The sequence below is a fragment of the Bubalus bubalis genome, chromosome 4 (genome assembly GCF_019923935.1).
Source record: "Bubalus bubalis isolate 160015118507 breed Murrah chromosome 4, NDDB_SH_1, whole genome shotgun sequence".
NCBI classification, from domain to species: Eukaryota; Metazoa; Chordata; class Mammalia; order Artiodactyla; family Bovidae; genus Bubalus; species Bubalus bubalis.
The window spans coordinates 98,306,986-98,331,224 of record NC_059160.1 but is presented as its reverse complement, the minus strand read 5'-3'; the positions used below and the strand labels follow the sequence as shown (position 1 = coordinate 98,331,224).

The 24,239-nt window shown below is 41.4% G+C and overlaps 1 long non-coding RNA gene across 1 annotated transcript in view; it reads right to left on the bottom strand.

The window, feature by feature from the left end:
• Positions 1-3,867: 3,867 nt before the first annotated feature.
• Positions 3,868-24,239, bottom strand: part of LOC112584630 — a 46,351-nt gene continuing 25,979 nt past the window's right edge. The window contains exon 2 of the long non-coding RNA XR_006550652.2: positions 3,868-4,102. This is a non-coding gene — a long non-coding RNA (uncharacterized LOC112584630). The remainder of the gene's footprint in view (positions 4,103-24,239) is intronic.

The window sequence follows — 24,239 nt, the reverse complement described above, 5'->3', positions numbered from 1 at the left end:
AGGGGCCCCTGACTGCCTATGTTGGAAGAATGTCCAGGTGGGCAGGTAGAGCATAGTATCTTGAGGAACTGCAGTGGGAAGCAGGTGAAGACTTCCATAGCGATTGCTACCGGAGGACTGTGACACAGGGTTGAAGAAACGCTGGCTGGTTGGGTAGCCTGAAATCACAGGGGCCACACACATAGTACTGCTCAGTACAAACCGGAGAAACAGGGGCATGGAGCAGTAGGCAACTCCAGCTTCCTGGTGACATGAAAGTTCTAGTTTTTTCCTTGTGACACTGGAAGAAGCACAGTACACCACTAGTTTGAGTCACCATATGACCAACTCCAGTACTTTGGCCACCTCATGCAAAGAGTTGACTCATTGGAAAAGACTCTGATGCTGGGAGGGATTGGGGGCAGGAGGAGAAGGGGACAGCAGAGGATGAGACGGCTGGATGGCATCATGGACTCAATGGACGTGAGTCTCAGTGAACTCCGGGAGTTGGTGATGGACAGGGAGGCCTGGCGTGCTGTGATTCATGGGGTCGCAAAGAGTCGGACACAACTGAGCGACTGATCTGATCTGATCTGATCTGATGACCGAGGAAAGGACTCCTGCACAGGGGACAATATTGAAGTTTATTTACAGGAGTATGTAGCTGATACATAGAGATAAAAATCTTGATTTCCTGCAGCTCACCTGCTCCACCTCTTTTTTTGTGGTTTTTCACTTCTCAATCTCCATTTCCTCATCTATAAAATAGACTCAAAATGTTTTCCATCTGACTGAATTTTGGAAGGATTACAATGACATTCAAGTTAAAGTCTTATAACAGTGCATGGATTATATACTGGAGGGGGGTGCAGATGGATTATATAAGCACTTGATAAATGTTCACTTTGATTAATAGTTTATAAGATAAAGAGACCAGAAAACCAGAATGCCCTCTCCATGCATGCCTATGTACTCAGTCATGTCCAGCTATTTTGAGATCCCCTGGACCATAGCCCACCAGGCTCCTCTGTCCATGGGATTTCCCCAGCAAGCATACTGGAGTGGGTTGACATTTTCCTCTCCAAGGGATCTTCCCAACCCAAGGACTGAACCCGCATCTGCTGCATCTCCTGCATTGGCAGGCAGATTCTTTACAAACTACGCCACCATCATTAATTAAGATTTAATTAGCAATTATTTTTTGCCAGCTGTTCTAAGTCCTTTATATAGATTTATTCATTAAATCCTCAAACAACCCTGTGAAATCTGTATTATTATAATCTCTGCTGAGCAGATAGGGAAACGGAGGCACATCCAATGAGAGCAACTGGTCCCGGGTCCCACTATTAGCAAAAGGCAAACTGAGGCACAGCCCAGGCAACCCAATTTCAAAGCCTGAGTTCTAGAACTCTGCTGCCCCTCTAAGTAAAGGGTATAGAGCTGCCCTCTGAATGTTAAGCTATGAAATAAACACAGAAATGTACAAAATCTCTCCAAGGAGTCAGAATCGCCATCTGGCTACAGTCAGCCTTTCCTGTAAACTCATTAGAGTTATTAATGTGATGATCTTAAAAGGGGAGTTGGTCAACCATGGAACACAGAAAAATGAGGCTCCTGGAGACAAAGACTAGCAGTGAACATACAACTCCAACTAGGGGTGGGGAGCTCTGGTCACCAGATAAAAATATTAAGACCCATACTCCTACAGAAGACAAAAAGATGCCCTAGTTATCTTAGCTAAGGTATTCTTAAGATCAACCAACTCTCTTTGCTCTGATGTTATGCTCACCAAGCAAATGTTTGATTTGTTTGCCTATGGGGGGAAAATGTGTTGCAGTGGGGATTCGAGTACTTTGGGTAACATTTTTAAAAAAACAATATTCTTGCTTAAATATCAGTATTTTCTGCATTTATTTAGTGTACTCTTGCCCTGAAAGTTTTCTCTGCCATCAGTCAACACAAAATAAGTCTTTGAACTGGGAGGCCAGACATAAGCAATTATACAGAGAATCTACTAAGGTAAAGGCTGTTGCACAAGGGCTCTTACAGTAAGCTGGTTAGCCTCCCTGGTGAGATGTGTTCATCCCATTGACCACCTTTGCAACGTCATCGTGGCTCAAGGTAGGACAAAGTCAACCACAAGATCATTGCTGCTGAATCCGGGTGTTAGACTAGGGAATTGTAAATCCTTCAGTCTGCCCTCAGATTGGGGTTGATGAGACTGAGCCTACACATGGGTGCTTGTGGCTTCAAAAATTAGCTGTGGTTGCAGATAGGGAGGAAGAAACTGAAAACAGGGAAGGACCAGGTTCCAGCTAGCAGTGGCACCAGACAAGTCACGTAACTGCTCTGAGCTTGTTTCCTAATAGAAAGCATTTTAGATGGAGCGTCTGCTTCACTCACATCTATAAGCACTTCTTATAGAGAAGCAAAATCCATGCAAAATCATTCTGTGAACCGTATGTAATTACATAAAGCTAAAAAAATGCTAATGTGAACCCTCAGTATACGATGTCTTTCATTTACTCAGCACTTACCTCACACCAGGTAATGTTCCAAGCGTTTTCTATGTGAATTTATTTCATACTCACAATCACCCTGTAGTTAATGCTATGATGTGTCACCTAAAAAATGCCTGCAGACAGTCAGGCAACTGAGACACTCATTTCCCAGGTACCACGGCAGCCCTGATGACTGACCACTCAGAGCCAGGTTACTCTCAAAAAATTGCTGTCAGGACTTCAGTGGTGGTTCAGTGGTTAAGAATCCACCCGCCAATGAAAGGGACATGGGTTCGATCCCTGGTCAGGGAACTTCTTACATGCCAAGGAGCAACTAAGCCCATGCACCACAACTACTGAGTCCAGTGTTCTAGAGCCCGGAAACCCCAGCTACTGAGCCCACGTGCTGAAACTACTGAAGCCTTGTTGCCCGGCAACAAGAGAAGTCACCACGATGAGAAGCAGGTGCGCCACAATGAAGAGCAGCCCCCTTTCACTGCAACTATAGAAAGCCTGCACAGCCACAAAGACCAAGCACAGCCAAAAGTAAAAAAGGGGACTACCTCACCAACCACCCCTTGACTGGGGGTAACCCACTCTTAATGACTAGTTGCCATGAGAGGGGACAAAGTCTTAGTCCCCTTGCTATAATATGAGACCACTCTGAAGGGCCATTTAGTTCCATGCCTCCCCATGGAAAGTCTGAGGCCCCAAGTGTACCTGATTCACATATCAACTTCTCACTCGACCCCTTCCTGCGCCTCGCACTCCCTTTCATGTTACTCCTGGGAGCCTTCTTCACTGCATCATCTTTCACAAATACCTGCCTCGGAGTCTGTTTGAGAGGTCACCAAACTTAAGACAGACCCAGTGAATTATTATTATTATTATTCTTATTTTAGAGAGATGAAGTAACTTGTTCAAGTTCACACATCCAAGTAGCAGAGCCAAGATTTGAAGCCACGCCATCTAGAAAATGTTCTTACTGTAATATTTGGCCCAGGAATTTCTCTAAGTGAATGGACTGCTTGTGTTTGATGTGTATTTTGATTAATGGTTGGGCTAGAAGCTGAGCCCTAGGAGCTAGACGTGGGTTGTTGCCATAACTTCGAAGGAAGAAAAAAGCTACTCTGAAAAATAGAGTGAGACAAACTTGTAGCTGAGTATTTAGAGATTAACCCAGAATGGAAGAGATGAGAAGGAAAGAAGGTGGAGGGAGAGAGGAGGTGATATAATTAGGGGGAATGCTGTGGGCTGTGTGATGTGATCCCTCCCCACGACATTGCTCCATCCAAATATCTTCAGTAAAATCTGCCCAACTCAGGACATGTTTGGTGGTATATTGCTTTACCAGAGCTGCCATAGCAAAGTACCACAACTGACTAGATACAGAACAGAAATTTATTGTCACGGTTCTGGAGGCCAGAGGTCTAACACCAAGGTATCAGCAAGGTTGGTTCCTTCTGGCTGTGCAGAGAAGATTGCTCTCATGCCTCTTCCTCAGCTTCTGGTGGTCTGCTGGTGACCACTGGAGTTCCTTGGTGTGTAGAAACCTCACCCTGATCTCTGCCTTCATCTTCACAAAGAGTTCTCCCTGTGTCTGCATCTGCTCCAAATTTCTCCTGTGTAGAAGGACACCAGTTATACTTGATTAGAAGCTCACCCCATTCCTTTATGACTTCATCTTCTTTTATAATAACTGCATTTGCAACAGCTCTACTTCCAGACAAGGCCACGTTCTGAGGTACAGGGGTCAGGACTTTAGCACATGAATTTTTGCAGTATACAATTGAAGCCATTACTGGTATGGATTGGCTTCCTGGTGGAAACCTGTAAAGAGTGTGACTTCTACACCTGGGTTGACACGGAAAGAAATGGAAACCACTAAACCTGATCAATAGGACTGTGAGAAGAAATTCTGGAGTGGCCCAGTGCTTTCTCAATGTGAGGCATTGGGATTAGAGACAAGCCTGCCCACTTCTGATGGACTGGCATGCAGGCATGCTAAGTTGCTTCAGTTGTGTCTGACTCTTTGTGACCCCATGGACTGTATAGCCCACCAGGCTGCTCTGTCCACGTGATTCTCCAGGGAAGAATACTGGAGTGGGTTGCCATGCCCTCCTCCAGGGGATCTTCCCACCCCAGGGACTGAACCCATGACTCTTACATCTCCTGCATTGGCAGGTGGGTTCTTTACCACTAGTGCCTCCTGGGAAGCCCAAGGACTGGCAGACCAAAATCCGTTGAAAATATCTGGCAATGAAGTCACTTCAAGGACGACTATCCATTGCCTCCCCACTGTGACCCTCAGATGCTATAGAACCAACTCTATCTTCCCAACTCTCCAAAATAATTATCTACTTCTATAAATCTTCAGGTCTGTTAGAGGGAAAATTTCTATTTCTTATATGTCTTCTGCATGTCTACCACAGGGAAACATCCTACCACACACAGGCTGATTACTACACGATTTCTTCAAGGGAGTTCATAGTACCTAGATGGCTTGTGAACACATGCAATTTTTGATGATACTGGATTGATATACATCAATCCAGATGATTGATACACATCAATCCAGATGATTGATATAGATTGATAGATTGATGGCTAGATTGATATACATCATTTTTCTTAGTCTCTGATCTAAAGAAAATCTTATAGTACAAGAAATATAGTGTATATATATACAAGAAATATAGTAGTTTATGAAATAGGAATTTCCTACTTAAATGGTCTGAGCTAAAAATCCAGCTCTATCACTAGTCACCGTGTGACTTTGGGCAATTTACTTAATCTCCCTGCACTTCAGTTCCCTTGTCCGTAAAATGGGAATAGCAATATATCTATCTCAATGGGCTGTTGTGAGAACTATGTAAGTAAAGAGCATAGCGTGTTGGCTCTCACATAGAAATCTCCCAATAAATGGAGGCTATTATAATGTCACAATAACCACTCTCCTTCATTCTATCAAAATGTGGTACTGGAACAGTTACAAGAGATGATAAAAATAAGGATCACACTTAAAATTAAGTAGAAGAGAGGAAATAGCTCTGTCTTGTAAGACTCATAACCACAGGTAAAACTTAAATCATTGGTCAGGGACCAGGCGGTATTCACCAGATACTTAGGCCATTACACATATTTCAGATAGAAACTGCTGAGCCCAGAATCTACATTATCAGCCAACTCAACTACATAATCAAAATAAAAATTCATGGCTCAAGCACAGATGATAAAAATTTAATTATTTGTTTAATCTACCAACATCATTAAATAGACAATCTGATGGCTTCCCTAGTAGCTCAGATGGTAAAGCATCTGCCCGCAATGCATGTAGACCTGGGTTCAATCCCTGGGTTGGGAAGATGCCCTGGAGAAGGAAATGGCAACCCACTCCATTGCCCTTGCCTGAAAAATCCCATGGACAGTGGAGCCTGGTAGGCTAGAGTCCACGGGGTCACAAAGAGTCAGACACAACTGAGCAACTTCATTCACTTTCTGATGGTTTAAGAATATAAATTCCAGGCACCAAGATGCAATTTCAGAGTAACCATTACCTTCCTTGCTCACTTTAAAAATGTCTGGGGTGAAAAAGAATACACCTCATAGACAAGGGTCATTATGAAAAAAACTTGTAAACGGAAGTGAGGTATGGACTTGATAATAAAAGTCAAAGATCTGATATGCTCGCCAGGTTTAATTCTTTAAAAAAATAATAAAAAAACAAAGTGAGGTAAGACAGACTTGTCTTAGCAAGTCTGTCATGAGCTCAGACATTTCTCAGAAACACCACCATTTAGAAGACAGCAGAGGTTCTTCGTCTACCAATAAGTATTTCAAGGCATCACTGAAGGATCAAAGTGAGATAATTTCCATAAAGGCAATTTGAAAACTATAAAATGTACATATTGTTGTTGCTTAGTCAAGTCTGACTCTTTGTGACCCCGGGACTCTAGACCGTCAGGCTCCTCTGTCCATGAGATTCTCCAGGCAAGAATACTGGAGTGGGTTGCCATGCCCTTTGCCAGGGGATCTTCCCAACCCAGGTATCGAACCTACATCTCCTGCATTGGCAAGGGAATTCTTTACCGCTGAGCCACCAGGGAAGCCAAAATGTACCTATGCTAGTTAGAATTATGACTACTCGATAATTACTAGACACTATTATATGACTTCACTTTCGCTTTTCACGTTCATGCATTGGAGAAGGAAATGGCAACCCACTCCAGTGTTCTTGCCTGGAGAATCCCAGGGATGGGGGAGCCTGGTGGGCTGCCAACTACGGGGTCGCACAGAGTCGGACACGACTGAAGTAACTTAGCATTATATGAAAATGGGCTTCCTGAGCAGCTCAGCTAATAAAGAATCTGCCTGCAATGCAAGACACCCCAGTTCAATTCCTGGGTCAGAAATTTCCCCTAGAAAAGGGATAGGCTACTCACTTCAGTATCCTTGGGCTTCCCTGGTAGCTCAGATAGTAGGGAAGATCCCCTGAAGAAGGGCATGGCAACCCACTCCAGTATGCTTGCCTGGAGAATCCCCACGGACAGAGGAACCTGGTGGGCTATAGTCCATGGAGTCACAAAGAGTCCGACATGACTGAGTGACTAAGCACAGCACAGCACATTATATGAAAACAGAGTAAAATAAGTTGAGTAACACATGACTACATTTGAAGAAACACTGTAGTTTGACTGGTTACCACAAAGAAGACAGAAGCTCAAGCTACCATACACACTCAGCAAAATCAGGATTTGAACATCCTTTTTCTGATGCCTGGTCTTGGCTCTGTCCCTTATGCTTCCTTTAGAAAAGGAATATGTATGTGTGTTACCTCGTGCTTCAGTCTCTCAACAGCATTTCCTGTCATGGTTGTGCACATCTTTCTTTTATCAGTAAAATGAAACATAATTCAAGCTAAGCTCCTCCCTTTTGTAAGTGAGAGTCAGCTCAAAAATGTGGAAGATATAGTGAGATGCATACCTCTCCCTTAATATCTTACCTAATATCTTCCAGGGAGAACCTAAACTAGAACCATTTATCTGAATCAAAGCTCAGTGTCCAGAAGGCCATTACAACATATACCTATGCTGAATAACAGAGCACCCCAAAACTAAGTAGTCTTTTTTTTTCAGTGAGAAAGGAATTTTTTTGTGTTAATTCATGACATTGTTGAGAAATTTGTTACAGCATTAACAATAAATCCCTGATTAGAGTTTAATGCTTATACAAAAAACAATTCCCGATTTACTTCCTCATCCAAAAAAAAAAAAAAAGGAATTCTGATTATCTATCAGTTACTTAGGTTAAATATCTTGTAGTCATCATCCTGGACTCCTACCTCTCTCAAATCTCACCCCAGTTTACCTACAATTCCTATCAGAACAACCATTAAAATAAATCCAGACTGTAAGCATCTCACCACATCCTCTGATCTGTGCATCAGAGTTAATGCATCTTGTAATAACTGCAGAAAAACTTTTCTAAAACTAAGCAGCTTTGATGTTGTTGTTGCTTAGTCTCTAAGTCATGATCGACTCTTTGCAACCCCATGGACTGTCGCCTGCCAGGCTTCTCTGTCCATGGGATCTCCCAGACAAGAATACTGGAGTGGGTTTCCATTTCCTTCTTCAGGGGATATTCCTGACCCAGGGCTTGAACCCACACCTCCTGCATTGGCAGGCAGATTCTTTACCACTGAGTCACCAGGGGCATGTATTATTGCTGAGAAGTTTATGGCTGAACTGGATAGTTCTCCCAGTCTCAGCTGAGTTCACGGTACATCTGTGGTCAGCGACGGGTTGAGTGGGAAACTCTGCTGCTCTTGCTAGTGCTTTCACACAAGTCTATGGGATGACTTGCCGTGGGCTAGCCTAGATTGGCCTCGGCTAATGTAGTTGGGACAGCTCATCACTCCCAGTGATGCTTCATCATCCAGCAGGCTATCCCAGGCTTGTTCTTTATGGTGGCAGCAGCAGTCTGAGAGAGGAAATAAAAGTGGGCATGTCATCTTGAAGGTTTCCCAAGTGGTACTAGTGGTAAAGAACTTGCCTGCCAATGCAAAAGACACAGGAGATGTGGGTTCAATCCCTGGGTTGGGAAGATCCTCTGGAAAAAGGAATGGCAACCCACTCCAGTACTCTTGCCTGGAGAATCCCATGGACAGAGGAGCCTGGTGGGCTACAGTCCATAGGGTTGCAGAGAGTCAGACCTGATCGAAGCCACTTAGCACACACTCGCACACAGCCTGTTGAGGCCAAGAGGTAGAAATAGAACTTTGTTCCTTCTACTGTATTCTCTTAGCCAAAGCAAGTCACAAAAGCCAACCCCAAATCAGGAAGCAGAGAAAGAAATTCCACTTTTGGATACATTCAGCTGGAAAATCACACAACAAACAGAATGCATGGGGAGAGTTGAATTGGCCATCTTTGCAAGCATTCTACTGTAGTCAGTGATATGTTTTTAGTATATCAAAGAGGATGGGGGCCTAGCATGTTAACACACATATTAGACATTTGCATTGATCAGTTGGTCTTCACTTTGCAGGATAGAAATCTCTCAGTTCATCAGGCAAGGGATTTGATCATAAAATATAATTTACTCATCTTTGTATTCCCAACACTTTGTATCTCATCAGGCAGATTGTAGGCATTCCACAAAAGTTACTAATAATGATAAAAGATCTCTCTTGGTAAATGTCACACTGCTCCTGAAAAAAATGACACTTATTTTCAAATACCTTTTGATATTGATTTCTCACATAATTCCACAGTGATAAGAGAACAGACTCTGTATGCCTTCAATACCTTTAGATCATGCAATTTTTGTACTTTGTTTTATGTCCCTGGATATATTCCAGTGTCTCCTGGTTTATAACCTATGGGAACTTGGGTAGAATTTGTATCCTGATGTTGTGTGAAAATTGTACAAATCTTAACTATGTTGAGTTGATTCATAGTGCTTTTCAGGTCTACTATATCCTTCTAGTCTTCTGTCTACTCATTCTATTAATTTTTGAGAGTTTGATATTGAGACTCCAACTAAAAATATTAATTTATCTATTTAAAATAATTCTAAGATAAAGTGGAACATAACTTTGTTCTGCAAAAAAATTAAAAATTGAGGAAAAAGAATCTAAATACATTTGAATAAACCAAGGGTAAATACAAAACAACAGAAATGATAATGGAAAATTACTCTATTAGAAATTAGGAGTCAGCTGAATCATAATTCAGCTATGCCAGATTACCTGTGCAACTCTGGAGGGAAATAATTCAGCCCCCCTGGGATTTCTAGAGACAGACTGGCCATTCTCTAAACTATTCTTTCCTTCCTTCCCTTCTTCCTTCCTTCTTTTCTTTCTTCCTTCCCCTCTTTCTTCCTTTTGTTTTAAAATATTAAGTCTGTAAGAACCTTAGAAATTATGTAGATGCAACCCACTTATTATATAGAAACTAATGAATCAATTTGCTTAAAAACACAGATAGTTGACATCAGAAACTAGAGCTCCAAGTTCCTGACTCCCGGCTCATCTTCCTTTAGTATTATTCCAGTACACTTCCACTCAGAGTGCTTCCATGAGCCAACAGCATCAGCATATGAGAGTTTGATAGAAATGCAGAATCTCAGACCCTCTCCCAGGCTTCCTGAATTGGAATCCGGATTTTAACAAGATCCCCAGATACTTCCTACATGTGTTCAAGCTGGAGATGCTCTAGGCTTCCTAATAAATGCTTAATGGCTAAAAAAACTAAAGTGTCTAGTTAGAAGCCTGTTCCTTTGGATACATTAACACTGACACCATATTTTTGCACACCGCTCACTAATTTATTTAACAAATACCTCCTGAGACTTAGTCTGTCTGAAGTGTTGTAAGAATTTGTTGGAGAGCAGGTTTTGCCCTTCTGGAGTTCACTAGTCCCAAGGGAGACAGGCCCCTTCCCCTTGTCCCACATCTTCCTTCCTTCCTCTGCGCCCTCTCTTTGCTCTTTACCTTCCCAACCTTTTCCCACTCCTCATTTTTAATGATTCCACAACCGAGATCTAATTTCTGAAGTTGTTGGTTTAAGAGCAAAGCACTTTATTCATTTGAAATTCCAATTTCAGAATAGTGATTTAAGATGTTGGAAAATTTTTATTTGGCTCACTTCCAAGTGGCTTACATTATAATATCAGCATGACCCTAAAACTGTGTATGAAAATGACTGAAGTACTCTGAACATTTCGGGAGGAAATTCTGTATGAGCATAGTACAGGTTAATCATACACATTAGTTATTGCTTTTGTCTTTTTCTAATGCAGTCTTTTTCTCAAAGAAGATATAAGTTTGGGAAACTGAGATATTATCACAAAAATACAAGAATATTGTATTTTTTCCCTCAAATATTTAAATCCGACGCACACATCATTGAGATGCAAAGGAAAATTTTTCAATATCAACAGATTAATTTCATTCAAGAACTTAGTGTGAAACAGAGACAATTAAACAGAACTCCAGTAAATTAACTATTTTCCAGTGAGTAATATGTAAAATGGTGTAGTATGTAAGATGGGGTCTTTATGTTAGATAATTGGATCACAGGTAATGGTTGTATGATGATATTCAATCCCTTTGAGGCTTATATGCCTGGCATTTTAAGTTCTGGTGATTAAAAATATTGTACTTCTCTCTCTCTGCGTCTTTTCTTTTCAATACTCCCTCATAGTCCTGAAAAGCCCTGAGTTCATTTTATTCTTCTTTCCTTTCCTTGTCTTCTCCCTCTTCAAAGATATTCCATGATGATTTCGCTTTTCAAAATCAAGACTGCTTGAACTTGAGCTGAGAGTATTGAAATTTCAATCCTTCACACAATGGCAGCTACATCTTCTTTCTGCTCTCTCGGTGTTGTCAGAATAGCAACTGCCCAGCATGAACAATAGGACTACTTTCAGTTCTAAGGGTTTGGCCGTTGCTGAACAGCAGTGCATGGAAATAATCCTTGGCAATCCCATGGGTGACATTTCTCCTTCCTTATCGCCCATGCTGCATGCGGCCAGAACTTGATAAGACACCCAGAAAGAAGATAATGGCTGCTATCAAGCTGTCTAGGTAGAAATAATAATAATAATCTGTTTATGGAAAAGCAGCTGTCCTATTGTTTTGGATTTCATGAAATCTCAGAGTCAGATCCTCTCTCCCATGCCAGCCCCATTCCTGGTCCCCATGCCAATCCAATCACTTTGGGGCTTTAATGATGGGCATTTTGTTTCACAATCTTTTGATACAATAGACAAGAATGCATGTAAATATCCCATAATCATATTCAGTCACAGAGCATAGTTAGAGACTAGAGAAGAAGCATTTTATAGGAAGATTTGGAGGCAGGGAGGGCTTGGCAATGAATATGGGACAGCCCAGTATCCCTTTTAAAATATCAAAAAACAACAACAACAAAAAAAACGGAATAGTCCAGTGATCATTCTAGTCTGAAATCTTAACCCTTGCAAACTGCAAAGTCTCAGCTTCTCAGAGTGAAACCCCAAAGAACTGTGATATTGTGATTGCCAACCATGTGGGCTCCATCCATGTTGATTGTTTTTATATGTCCTAAACAGAAGAGCCTAAGGCTCAGAGGCATCCTGGCTGAAACACTATTGTCCTCCTTTTCTTTGAGCTGGATTGCTCCCTTGGCTGGGACTGAATAGGTGATTACTTTATTTCCCAGTGTCCGGCTATACCCTTGCCTTTAACACAGTCATCTTCACATACGGTTATCTGTGGATGCTATTTCTGTTCTTTATCCATCCCGTGTCTCTGGTGAAAGAGTCAGGCAACCATGCCCTTCAGGGTCAAACATACAATTGAAAAGAACAAAGTATATCAGTTCCTTTTTCCTTCACTTGATTCTAAAACACAGCCAAAGGCTGCATTTTCATATCCAGGGCTGGCTGATATCTTCATTCGTGTGACAGTCATCCCATAAGGGTCCCACCACTGCAGTAAGCAGAGACAGATTACCTTTACTCCTTTTCCTGTAGTCTCCATAAGTCATCACTTCTAATTTACCCCAGCTGAACTCACTTTCTCCCTACATCCTCTTTTACTAAGACGTGGCAATGCCATGAGAACAAAGGGGACGGAGATCTGGGCCTCATAAATAGAGAAGCAACCTTGAAGAATCTCCCACTGCTGCTGCTGCTGTTTCGTGCATAGACTCACTCTATGTAAGTCAAGTCTCTTTGCCTCTGATAAGTCCAGGTCTCTTTCTACACAGGGCTTCCCACGTGGCTCAGTGGTAAAGAATCCACCTGTCAATTCAGGAGACGCAGGTTCAATCCCTGGGTAGGGAAGATTCCCTGGAGTAGAAAATGGCAACCCACTCCAGTATTCTTGCCTGGAAAATTCCATGACAGAGGAGCCACGTGGGCTGCAGTCCCTGGGGTCGCAAAGAGTTGGACATGACTGAGCAACTGAGCATGCTTCCTACACAACAAAGCACACCCTACCGGATCTTTCTCTCTCTCTCATATCCCACTCCATAGAGGAGTAACTCAAATACTACTTTCTCTCTGGGACCTCACTCTAACCCTCTCCCTCCTTCTTCAGCAGACTGTTAATCACGTATATAGCTGTGCACATTGCTGTAAGATACCCTTTTCCATTCTGTATCACATGCCTTTCTCTCCAACTGGAATGTGAATTCCAAGAAATCGAGTAAAATGCCTTTTTATATTTGTATTCATTTTCAGGAAGGCAACTTAGGCAAATGAATGGGGAAATGGTTTTACATCAGGTAGGTCTGGATGTGAATCCTAGTCTGTTATCAATCAGCCACGTGTCCTTGACTTTTCTGAACTCATTTTACTATAATGTCAGATGGGGCTGTTTCATAAAGTTGTTGCTAAAGAATTAAGTGAATTAAAGTACATGTATATAAGATGTTTAACATAATACCGACATGCAATAAGCTCTAGATAAATGGTAGCTATTATTATGAGTGCAATTAACTTAGTATCCCCAGTCATCCCATAGTAGACTATCAATAACTATTTATTAAAGAGTAAAGGAACAAATGAAACACACACATATATACACAGAACGTACATACAAACCATCATCCACCTACTATAAATTGCATTGTTCTCTGCTTGTTTGAGCTCTCAAAATGGGATGTTGACCTGTGGGGTATGTGACTAGGGAAAGAGAGGCTCACAAAAGAGTTTGCAGGAATTCTCTTTTCTAGCAGCTTTACTGTAAATGGTGACCTCAAGGAATCCACATATTTTTCTCTGAAAGTGCCGAATTGGCCCTTGTGACATCCATCTGAAAACACAGGTGGAGCAGGTGGTAAGAGCACCATGCCTCTTACCAGCAGCAGATCTGCAAAGGGAAACGCACAGGAGTCAACTCGGTGTCCGCTTGCTAGAATGAGTCATGGCACAATTCAAGAAACATGGAGATGCAGCCTTGAACTTGTACTTCCTTCCCGCAATAGTCCTTTTTTGCACAAGTCATTACAAATCGCCTGGTCTCACACCTAGTGACTGTAAAATCCTGGAAGCGTCTGGATGCAGACTTGTCACTTCCCCGCTAAGACACCAAAGGGGTTAATGTCTGGCCAGAAATCAAAGTCTGGCAGCTTCCACCCCACACATAATGGGCATTGTTGTTCCTGAGAGTGTGTCTGTTTTTTCTGGCAGACTTTACCATTTGGAACCGATTCTAAAACAGAAAAAGGAAAAGTCAGTCTGCTTTTTTTAAGTGCACAGGCAACAAAGCATAGGGCTGGTCACAGAACTGTTGTTTTGTTAGATTTCCAGGAAAGTTGTTGGCCTACCACTATTCAGAGAAGATGAATTGTCAACTTAAAATTCATTTACCTCAAAAGGAATTCATTTGTATATGTGCATGAGTCACACATAATATCCTGAGGTGGTCTCCTTGTCTCAGATATGAAGCAACACATTACAACTATATTAGCAGGTAAGTGAACTGTGGCTGCCCATGCATCTGCATATGAAACCCATTTGCATGACGTTATTAATGGGCTCACTCATCAACCTTTCCAGGTCAGTTGCAATCCCAGAACCCGTTCTTCACTCCCACCTGATGGGCCCCCAGATGTTCTCATGTAAAACCGCATGAATGTGTCTTACAAAGTTATCAATACAACAAAATCCCCCTACAAAACACCAAACTCTCTCCCAGTGGGAAAGGCCAAGGATTTTTTTTTTCCCCCAATCTGTCATAAACCAAGGCTTTTATATATACCAAAATCGTGCACTTGGATGTCAACCGCACATCAGATTGTTTTAGATGTTTCTAAAGACTGTTCGTTTCTGTGGAAAGTTTTCAATTAGCAATAACCATGCTTAGAATAAACCTCATTGGTTATGATACTGCTACTGTGCAAAAGCTGCTTTTAGCTTCTGCACTTTGCTTCTCACAGATCAGTAACAGATGGTTTGTGAATCACACTGGCCCCTGGACCACACTTTGCTGGATTGTGGGCTTTGTTATATTGCTGACAGACCATCTTTTAGATAAAAGTTCACCAACTTTTATGTAAAGGGCCAGAGAGTAAAATTGTAGGCTTTGAAGCCTGCACAGACTCCCTAACTCCTCGATTCTGCTGTTATAGTGAGTGGAGGCAGCCATGGACAAAAGAAAATGAATGGGCATGGCAGTATTCCAAGAAAACTGTATTCACAAAAGCCAGTCACAGGCTGGGTTTGGCTCACTTGCTGTTGTCTGCCAACCCCCGAATGATGACGATGATAACATACATTTACTAGGCAACTCTTAGGTGTCAACCTTTTCTACCTTCCCACCATAGCCATGAATTATGTAACATTGTTTTAATTTTACAAACAATGAAACTGTGGTATTAATAAATGAAGAACTTATTTCAGCTTATTCTGAAAATAGGTGGCTGTTTCAGGATCCAAATCACAGTCCCTAGGCTCATACTATATACCACATTGCACAATGAGTGGTATGTCTTTTTCACTATGGATGGAAAACTTGAAATATTAGTGTCATCTTGATCATCTTTTTCCCTTTTTTCATCTCCCTACCCACAATCCACCTCAAACAGTAACAAGGTCTTGGAATTCCCTGGTGGTACAGTGGATCAGAATACACCTGCAAATGCAGGGGACATGGGTTCAATCCCTGGTCTTGGAAGATTTCACATGCTGTGGAGTGACTAAGCCCATGTGCTAAAGCCAAGTACTAAAGCCCATGCACCTAGAGCCTGTGCTTGGCAACAAGAGAGGCCACCACAATGAGAAGTCCAAGGAACACAAGGAAAAGCATCCTGATAGCTACAACTAGAAAAAGCCCACACATAGCAACAAAGACCCAGCACAGACAAACATAAATAAATAATTAAATAAAAATAAAGGACCATATAGTCAAAGCTATGATTTTTCCAATGGCCATGTACAGATGTGAGGGTTGGACCATGAAGAAGGCTGAGCACCAAAGAATTAAATGCTTTCCAACTATGATGCTGGAGAAAACTCTTGAGAGTCTCTTGGACTGCTAGGAGATCAAACCAGTCAACCCTAAAGGAAATCAACCCTGAATATTCATTGAAGGACTGATTCTGAAGCTCCAATACTCAGGCCACCTGATGCAAAGAGCCGACTTACTGGAAAAGACCCTGATACTGGGAGAGATTGAGGGCAGGAGGAGAAGAGGGTGATAGAGAATGAGACGGTTGGATGGCATCATCGACTCAAAGGACATGAGTTTGAGCAAACACCAGGAGATGAGGATGGACAGGGAAGCCTGGCATGCTGCAGTCCATGGCGTCACAAAGGATTGGACATGATTTAGCAACTGAACAACAACAACAGCCAATGTCTTAGTGTTCAATCACTCTGTAGAGTCCCTACAGCATCAGGGCCGGGCCTGGACAGCCTCCATGCTCATCGAAACACTTAAGTACTCACCAAATATATGTTGAGAGTTTTCTCTGTGCCAGACACCATTCTCAACAATGGGGCCATAACAGTGAATGAAATATACAAGTCCCTACCCTTTACATTCTAGTAAGGGGTTATTTTTGTTGTTCAGTCACTCAGGCAATAAACATGTAAAGAAATATATATCATGTAGGGATATCATGTAAGGAAGTCAGGCTTGGCAGAAAAATAAAGCAAAATAAGAGGGCAGAGAGTAACAAGAAGATGTTTCTCTTTTATCTAACTCTTGTATCTTTTCTTTACCAACTAAGATACGTAAACTCCAAAGAAATCTATAATTTCAAGTACACCTACTAGATGTAAACACATTATACTTACAGGATTTTTGTAACATATTTTTATCCCATAGTTGTATGGGAAAGGACACCAAGGAAGAAATGAGTATATTCATTCATACTGCAAATATTTATTAAGTGCCTACTTTGTGTAATGTTTTTAGAACAAAGAATCCAACAATGAGCAAAATACACAGATTCTTGCTATCATGGGTTTCCGTTATGGCCAGAGGAGTCAGAGAATAAACAAAAATAAAATAAACATATGTTAGAAGGCTGGAATAAGTACAATGGAGAGAAGAAACCGCAGAGAAGGAGACAAGGAAGGCCTGGGGGCAGGGGCCAGCCTGTCATTTTAAGTAGCAAGCAACTGCTCCTTGATCAGGTAGAATGCCACAAAAACAATACCTATGCCAACAGCAAGCCTCAGGTTTTAGTCCGCCCATTATTATAGTCAGAGTGTCATCAATTAAAAGAAAACACAGGCAGGATGTTTTGTGTTGAGCGTTCTATTTAAGTCCATAGAAAGAAATGTTATTCTTTCAAACTCATTTTTGCCCTTCCCTTTCCCTTGCCTCAGAGAAAAATGAGGGGTTGGCAGCTCAAACAATGTAGGGATGGGAGAGGGGAAGGGAAGGAAAAACTAAGGGCCAGCATTCACGCCGGCGGACTGTTTTAACAAGGACGTAGCTGTGACCCGCCCTCCTGGGTCCCCAGACAGCCTTGTTAAGGAACCCACAAAAACAGAGCTGGCAGACACCAGGCATTTTCCATTAAGCATGGCGTGCACTTTTTTCAAGACGTAACGAGATGTTAATATAGATTTGAATTTTAATCAGATCCAACTTGGGAACAGAATGCTTCTCTATAAATGTGAAATACTTCTAGGCTTTTAGGAAAATGTCATCCATATAAAGGCTAACTACTGTTTTACATATAAAACTGCCATTCTTCATTGATTTTTCAGGAAAGAGAAAAATACGATAATAAAATGAAACATCACCACAAAGACTTCTTACTTTCCTGTGAACATTGTTTCCAAGGATATATTTTTTTTTCAGAATTCGTACATACTAGGAAGAATGCTTTTAGGCTTAAGGCAAAAATTAGGGAATTTCAGCTTATAAATTAGGAAAACAGACATAACAAATCTATTTCTTGATAATAATAGTATTAACTTAAGGAGGGTACACAACCAATAAGGGTGGATTCTAATCCCCATATAATTTTTTCTAAAATCGGCATCTTAAACTAAACTTCCCCCCTTTTTACTCTTTTTATTTTCCTCTATTTTTCCCCAAAATCTTTCATGGATATGTACTTCTTTTACAGTTAAAAAAAATTCCCTTTTGGAAAATAATTGTTGTATAATACATATATTACACTTAGCTGATCACCCCATCAGTTTGTTCTTATCAAATTCATAATTACCAAGTGTCTTTGTAAACCTCAGAATAAAGTCCTTTGGGATGTGATGTGGCAGGCTAGGTCCTGGGAGTCACTATTACCTCTCTTAGATAAATCAAGCTTTTTCCACCTGACAAGTCTATCCCACAATCCACATCCACAGTCAAACAAGGAATAGGAACCACCCACTCCCAATCCACTTCCTACCCACCCCCTTGAGAGTTCTCTTAAGACCACTAAAAATCAACAAGACGATGCCAGAGTCAACAGCTGGTAGAAATCAGGAGACTAGTGACAAGAATCCCCTAAGCCCCCTGAACTGAAGTCTGACGTTCGTATTCCATAGAGAAAGGAGAGACGAGTTCCATTGAATGCTCGTGTTCAGAGGCTGGGCTTTCTTGCAAGCTTGATATTTTCCATCTGTGCATATATTTGGATATCTAAGCATGTATTTATAACATACAATCCGATTATTAAACATCTAGAGAAATAAGACAAACGCATTGGAGGGAGGGGTGTTTATTTACTCTATTAAAGCATTTTCATGTGAAATTATAAATCCCTATTGCATTCTTTGCAAAGTAAATTGCCTGAAACTCTGAGGTGCCAGATTTCTTTTCCTAAACCAAGACAGAACACACAGACTGAGAACATAAACCAAGGCAACTATGGCAAAGGGGAAGAGGAGTGTACACAGACAGGTGTTCTGAGAAGTCCCTCTAAAAATAACCAGCCCCAAACATCCTAAATAGATTTCATTTTTCCCTGTAGCTCAAATGGTAAAGAATCTGCCTGCAATTCAGGAGGCCAGTGTTCAATCCCTGGGTTGGGAAGATTCTCTGGAAAAGGGAATGGCAATTCACTCCAGTATTCTTGCTGGAGAATTCCACGGACAGAGAAGCCTGGTGGGCTACAGTCCATGGGGTCGCAAAGAGTCAGATATGACTGAGCGACTAACACACACACACATAGAAATTAAACGTATCCATTTGTAGAATCACACGTATCATCTATAGGAAGATCCACCTTGGTAGTAAATTTGAGTATTTGTATCAGTGAAAGAGAAGATGGATCTGTGGATTTCAGGTTTGGCATCCATCAGAAGCACTTGGAGTGGTCTTCAACTTGTGCCATCTGAGTTCACAGCTGAAAATTTTGATTCAGTGAATCTGAAGGGATCCAGATTCAATCCAGAACAAGTCGTTCCCCTGGATCCATCCACCAGGCTACATGGATCTTTAACATAATGTTTTTTGTTTATAGCATACATTTGGTTTAAAATTAAAAGGGAAATTGGTATTCTTCTGTTGAAACCTTCTCTCATAACAAACCTTGGCCTTATTTTTGAACTACCTTACCCATTCTCCATATTTCTAATATTGCGATTCTTTTTTTTTTTTAGTTCCCCAACCAGGAATGGAACCACGCCCACTGAGGTGGGAGTGCAGAGTCTTAACCTAACCTTGGACTCCCAGGGAAGTCCCTGCAATTTCTGATACAGAATTTCCCCAGTGAAGATCAAGAGATAGCTCTAAGAAAAACAAGAACATGAAAACCATTATCTGTTCTTAACACTCATTAACAAATGACTCCTGTGCACTGTCAGTCAGCTGGACCTACCATAAGCATGGGTGGCTTAAGCAACAGTCATTTATTTCTCACAGTTCTGGAGGCTGGGCAGTTCAAGATCAAGCCACCAGCCCATGTGGTTCCTGGACTCTCTTCCTGGCTTGCAGATAGCTGCCTTCTCGCTATGTCCTTACATGGCAGAGAGGGAGAGAGAGAGGGGGAGGGAGAGAAAGAGACAGAGCCAGGGAGGACAGTGAAGCAGCAGGGGTCGAGAGAACTCTGGCATCTCTTCCTCTTCTTATAAAGTCACTAATCCTATCACGGGGGCCCCAACCTCATGACTGCTTCTGGACCTATCACTTCCCAAGGGCCTCACCTCCTCACCTCTAACTATCAGAACACTGGGGGCTAGGACTTTAACATGTGAATTTTAGAGGAGCACAAACGTTCAGTCCCTAGCATACACAAGGATAAACTTTACGCTCCTCAGAGGAGAGGCTGTGAGCATCACATCGATGTGTCAGTCTTTGCTCCCTTCAAATGAGTTCTTTGAGGTCAGAAAGTTAACATACTTGAGAGAATGTAAATCAATCTTATACCCTCCCCCCCAAAAAGATGCTGGTATTCAGTTTTTACTACATTGATAGGCAAGCATTTGTGGAAACAAGGATAACAAAGAATGAAATTCAAGAATCTAGTTGTCTACTTGGTGGTGATTGCTTGGCTGATGCCACTGATTGTTGAAAATGAAGTAGTAAAGAACGACTGTAGCATCTCACCACCTTTTAATTCTTTAATTCTATCCATAAATTATCCATTCTACTTCATAAAACTGTCTTTCCTGTTTCATTTTTTTCTCTCACATCAGACACTCTATACTACTGATTTTACAAAAGTGTTATACAGGCTGGTAAACTTGAGAAGCACTTCTACTTAGATATGGCAGAGACAGAACAGTTTTCTCCTCCTCTTGTATTTCTATTAGCTGGTACTTAAAGAGGCTGGTGAAAGAGGGTATATTCTATCATTTTATCATCTGCTTGCTCCCCTCCAGCCATCACTGGAAAGATTCTGAACACAGACATGCTATCAGATCTCTACGCCTGGAAATGAGGAGTTTGTGCAGTGAATAGCAGTTACATTCTAATTATATTAATTCAGACTGCAATTTCTTTGAAATATAAAGGACCTGCTGTCAGGGTGGTGTGGACAATGGAGGCTGAACATGTCAATGACATGACAAATTCCTCGAACAGAGTGCCAGATGTATTGTTGCCTGGGATTCTTTTCTGAGAACAAATTCAGCAAGCCCTATCAGTGTCAACTCCGGAGCAAGGAACTGGTTCATTTGTTATCTTTCCAAGTTGCAGGTACATCTGCCAGAGGAGTCTGCCAACAGATGAACTGGTAATTAAAATCATTTCCGTGGTTGGAGGAGTGATTCCAAAATTGTTCCTCTTTGCTTTCTTTCTTTTCCTGTGCAGGATAAAACTCTGGTGAATACTGATATCGATTTGCCTTGGACAACACTAGAATTGTGTGGTTCATAGGCTCTCACTGCTCACTTTAGTGCTTCAGCATCTTTACTGGGACTCACCGTTAAGGTTTTATAACAGATTTTTCAAGTTCTGTTCTTTGCTAATATCATATCCTCCCTTGTTTTGTAAAAGTTCTTCACAGATGTTTGCAAAACCCAATATGGGTCAAATACATCTAATTGCTCAATTGAGAGAAAAGGTATATTGTATCTTCTCTCTATGCCAGATATGTGCTGGGATAAATAATGAGTAATGGTGATAGATTTTAAAAACATTAAAGTTGATAATAAATTGCATAATATAAGACAGATGCTAGTTTGGTACCTGCCTCTAGTAGTTATTCAACAAGTATTGGTTTCTACTATTCTTCTCTTCTGCATCAAGAAAGAGACCCTACTTTGTAAATATTCACATATTTACACATCATCATCAGCATCACTATGACAACAAAACCAACTAGCGTTTACTTTATCCTTGCATGTCTGTGCTATTTTATTCCTATTTCACTGGCAGGGAAACCGAGCCACAGAGAAGTAACAGTGGGCGAGTCGACACAAGTAGGAAGAACCAAAACTAGAGATTTGGCCCAAGTGTCTGAATATCAAGGCTTCGAGCTTAACCACGTCACTGTAATGTCACGTGACCCTATGTAAATAAGTTAACTGCAACAATTTCCCTAGACTATGCAGTAGCCTATTAATTAATCAGCTTATATCTTTTACAGTGTATTTATTTTAGATTGCACTGGGTTTTCACTGCTGTGTGTGGACTTTCTCTTGGCGCAGAGCATGCGCTCTAGGTGTGTGAGCTTAGTAGATGCAGCTCATTGGCCCTGGAGCTCCCAGGCTTCAATAGTGGTGGTACATGGGCTTAGTTGCTCTGCAGCACGTGGAATCTTCCCGGATCAGGAACAAACCCATGTCCCCTGCACTGGCAGGCGGATTCCCATCCACGGTACCATCGGGGAAGCCCCTAAAGTGGCTTATATTTTAATACTTATTTGCTTGCTCTGGTTTTTATTTCTTCTTCCTTTCCTCCTCCTTCCTTCCTTCTTTCTTTCCTGCTCTTTTGTCGATAAACACAGCTGCTTTTGCTTTTCTAGCAACAGAGGAAGGTTTTCTACCATCCTCAGAGACTCAGAGGAATCTTTTTAAGAATCAGTAAGTGGAAAAGGATTGTAAGATAAAATGTAAAATCACCACAAGAATTATTTTCTCCAAATCAAAACACCAAAATAGTGTAGATTTATAGACACTGGTAACCTAGAAGTTTACCAGCAAGTTGTCACGTATATGCATATTCACATATAGAATAAAGTACTGAAACATCAACTATTTTAAATGCATCATCTCCTAGTGACAGTGATAGTAGCAGTAGAAGCAAAAGCAACAGCTTTGCTCACTTCCGAGAGTACCAAGGAGAAGCAGCTCATTATTCTACAAACTGGTAGCTAAAAGCAAAGAACAAAGCATTTGTCCTGTTCATACTTATATGTATATATCAGTTCAGTTCAGTTGCTCAGTCGTGTTCGACTCTTTGCGACCCCATGAATCGCAGCACGCCAGGCCTCCCTGTCCATCACCAACTCCCGGAGTTCACTCAAACTCAAGTCCATCGAGTCAGTGATGCCATCCAGCCATCTCATCCTCTGTCGTCCCCTTCTCCTCCTGCCCCCCATCCCTCCCAGCATCACAGTCTTTTCCAATGAGTCAACTCTTCACATGAGGTGGCCAAAGTACTGGAGTTTCAGCTTTAGCATCATTCCTTCCAAAGAAATCCCAGGGCTGATCTCCTTCAGAATGGACTGGTTGGATCTCCTTGCAGTCCAAGGGACTCTCAAGAGTCTTCTCCAACACCACAGTTCAAAAGCATCAATTCTTCGGCGCTCAGCCTTCTTCACAGTCCAACTCTCACATCCATACATGACTACTGGAAAAACCATAGCCTTGACTAGACAGACCTTTGTTGGCAAAGTAATGTCTCTGCTTTTGAAAATGCTATCTAGGTTGGTCATAACTTTCCTTCCAAGGAGTAAGCGTCTTTTAATTTCATGGCTGCAGTCACCATCTGCAGTGATTTTGGAGCCCAAAAAATTAAAGTCTGACACCGTGTCCACTGTTTCCCCATCTATTTCCCATGAAGTGATGGGACCAGATGCCATGATCTTCGTTTTCTCAATGTTGAGCTTTAAGCCAACTTTTTCACTCTCCTCTTTCACTTTCATCAAGAGGCTTTTTAGTTCCTCTTCACTTTCTGCCATAAGGGTGGTGTCATCTGCATATCTGAGGTTATTGATATTTCTCCCGGCAATCTTGATTCCAGCTTGTGCTTCTTCCAGCCCAGCATTTCTCATGATGTACTCTGCATATAAGTTGAATAAGCAGGGTGACAATATACAGCCTTGATGTACTCCTTTTCCTATTTGGAACCAGTCTGTTTTATATATATATATGAACTTTACTTCATAAAACCAAACAGGTAATGAGAGGGAAGTTTCTCAGTGTAAAAGGACTCTGATTAATAAAATAAAATCACTGATGGATACATGCCATTATATATTTATCAAAACCTACAGAACATACCACACAAAGAGTGCTGTCATGTTAACTACGGACTCTGAGTGACAATGAGGTGTCAGCGCAGGTTCACTCCTCACCACGCGTACCACTTTGGTGTTGGATGTTGAAAGTGAAAGAGGATGGAGCGGGGGGGAAGGGGAGTGGGGGAAGAAAGAATATACGTGTACTTTTCACTCAGGTTTACCATGAATCAAAAACTACTCTAAAAAATAGTCTATTCTTTTTAAATCGTAAAATTAGGACACCACAACTTTACAGCAGCTAATGAAATAATGGATCCAAGCAACAAGCCCCAATAATTGATAAGATTACACACACACAAATACATTTCTACAGATGAAAATATATACCACAATTAATGACTTGGTCTTGCTAAAAATATGGAACCAGAATCTAAGAAAATCTCTGTCTTTACCTATA